This window comes from Manis javanica, chromosome 3 (genome assembly GCF_040802235.1).
Source record: "Manis javanica isolate MJ-LG chromosome 3, MJ_LKY, whole genome shotgun sequence".
Lineage (NCBI taxonomy): Eukaryota > Metazoa > Chordata > Mammalia > Pholidota > Manidae > Manis > Manis javanica.
This window is the reverse complement of record NC_133158.1, coordinates 99,948,600-99,951,621: the sequence shown is the minus strand read 5'-3', so window position 1 is coordinate 99,951,621 and position 3,022 is coordinate 99,948,600. Positions and strand designations below refer to the sequence as shown.

Here is a 3,022-nt window from a genome sequence, read left to right as displayed (position 1 = left end):
TTGAAACACATAATTGTGTGAAACCATTATTGAGTGGAAAGCTCTCTTCTTCTGTTGTTTATACTCAACAAATTTTAAATACCAAAATTTAAAGTGTTAGTTCTACAGCTTTAACCTAATGGCTTGTAAGTAATTCCTTGTTCAGGTTCAACTCACTTTTCAATCACTCTGAATCTAAATTAAAAATAAGAATGGGAAATTCTATCACCTGACAATCTATGCAGGTAAGTTTGGGGGAAAAGACTTGTAATTTGGAAGGGTGCATAGAAGATGAACATGGTCCTTGTGCAAGTATGGCAGGCAAATTCATGAAGCATTCCATATTTTGTAATTAACTTTTGATATTTCCTAATAAAGGTGTTGAAATCATAAAAAAAAGCCTTGTATTACAGCCTACATGTCAGTTATCATCTGAAGAAGATGACTGATGACACTTGACAAAGATGTTAACAAGATGGGATTTTTCTTTAAATGTTATGTAGGTGCATTGTAAGTAAAACACTAAAGAGAAATTTGTTTCATGTTTAAACTTGCAGAGTGAAGCCATATTTAAAAAAAATATAAACCTCCTTCAGATCTTTGATCAACTATCACCTACCCTGGTCACCCTATTAATGCTATAAACACTCCCCTCCAATTCTTTTCTCTTAGTTTCTACCACCTGCTAACACAGTATAAAGTGCACTTACCTTTTTTCTGTTCAGTGGCTGCCTCATTCATCTAGTCTGTAAATTCCACAAGAGCACAGTATTTGTCATTTGTTTACAAATGACACTCAATCACATATGAATAAAAACATTTATAATATCACCTAATACATTTTGAGTGCTCACAAAGCAATGAGCTTTACTTAATGTATTTGTTATGGTTCAGTTGCAGAATACAGAATTCACACTTTGCATTTTAATCCCCAAACAATTTATTGCAGGGTATTAAATGGCTTACAGAATCACTGTGGAGGCTGAAAAGAACACTCTCAGTTGAACTTTCAGAAAAACTCCTAAAGCCACAATTCAGGATTAGGCCATGTACAAACTACTGCTGCTTCTATAGTAAGAAGCTTGCCGGGACAAACTGGGAGGCTTCCAGTGTAATAGCAAGCCCCAGAACTACATCATCACTGACATAATGTGTTGGCTGCAAGATTAGTAAACTTACAAGACTGTAGAGTCATTATCAGCAGGAAACCACATCTACTCTTGCTAGATTCAAGACTGTGTTTTATTTGTTAGATTATCCATATCATAATCAGGAACTCATTGTCTCTTTTTGAACTTTTAATATTGCTCATTTATTTTCCTTTCTATTCTTCTGCTCTGTTCCTCTTTGCTGCAGACTGACTTTTTCTGTCTCCAGTCCCCCTGTAAGAAACTACAGTTTTGAAAGCTCCTGAATTTTGCATGTCCCAACCAGGCTCTCAGAAAAACTGAGCTGGCTCTCAATATCAATTTCAAAATTGAGGGAAGAATATCAATTGGGTAAGATGCTCACCGCTGATTAACAATCACTGCTGTACTAATAGAGGCCATGTGGTGAGCAGACCATATGTTTTCCTCTCCATTTTTTCTTTAATTATTAAAAGCACCAATAAATAACCCTATTTTTTTCTAAGTGTTTTTAGAAGAAACAATAACCACAGTTAATATTAAGAAACACAAATAATACATGATTTTAGGGAATAAATCTCTACACCTGACATATGTTGGTACCTCTGAAAATTAGAGTAATGCTCTTCTGAACAATTCAAGTCCTAGTGTAAAGCTGGACTGCGTAAGGGACACTAAATAGTTAATATGTGAAGCCATTTGGTTTTAGTGCTTGAGGCTAATATAAATTATATCCAACATTGAAAACTAAAAGGCTCAATAACCAGCTCGAATATCCTAGGAAGGAAGTTTATCTGTGCAATTCCACACCAATTACAAATACTAGATGGTTTTATCAACCACCATGATGAATCCACCTTAAAGCTGACTCTCCTATGTCCTCAAACGTAATGAATCCTACCTGTCCAGCTCAGATTCCCATTTCTTCAGATTTCCAAACATCCTCTATTAACACATAAAGCTTTTAGACACTCAGTTACTGTTTAATGGATTTTACAATGATAAATCATGTCTAATAATTGAAAATATATCTCAGCCTGGAGGCAGAAGAAATGTGATGTTCAACAAAGGAACACATAAATATTTTTTATATGTAGCTTGTTTCCTTATATCTTATAGTATACATTAAAATGTCTAATATCTGAATTTCTGTGGATTCTGGAGACAAGCTATCTAGGTTAATCTCTGATTAGTTGTGTGACTGTTGGGCAAGTTGCTTTATGTTTATAAACCTCACTTTCCTTATTTTTAAAAGGAAGATAAAAATAATTCTTCCATAATGGTTGTGAGAACTAAATGAGGTTCAATCATAAACATATAGTCTAGATTTAGTATACAGTAAACACTTAGTAAATGTTAATTATTACTCTCATATATCAGTACTTCTAATAAAATAGAATGCAATATTTGTCAAGAATATTCTGTTGGAAAGAAAGTTACAAAAATGTTTGCCTTTAAAAAAATATTCAGATAGGTTTAAAAGGTATCAGTTGTTCTGTGCTATGAGCAAAATAAGTAATGTCATTATTATAAATTATTTTTAAAGTAAAATTAACACCAAATCATAACCACAATAGCTGAATTTGTGGAAAGTTCAATACTGGTCCCCTTCTGGAGTTTTCTCCAAGTTTTCTGAGGCTGTACAAGATCATACAAGCATCTCAGGCCTGTGTGGTTCAGGAGATAAGGCCCCTCATTGTTCTCAGACTATAGCACTCTCTACTGCCATAACTGTTTATAAATATATATTTTTTATACATATGTATACATAAAACTTTTCCTGTTCCTATTATAATATAGACTGCAGTATGATTGACATAACATTAGTTTCAGGTATACATTATACAATTTAATATTTGTATTTATTGAAAATGATCACCACAATAAATCCAATTAACCTCTTTTATCATAGTTAT

The 3,022-nt window shown here is 33.2% G+C and overlaps 1 pseudogene; it reads left to right on the top strand.

Annotated features, from left to right (window-relative positions):
• Positions 1-229: 229 nt before the first annotated feature.
• LOC118971408 (U6 spliceosomal RNA) lies at positions 230-328 on the top strand (annotated as a pseudogene).
• The last annotated feature ends 2,694 nt before the right edge of the window (positions 329-3,022 follow it).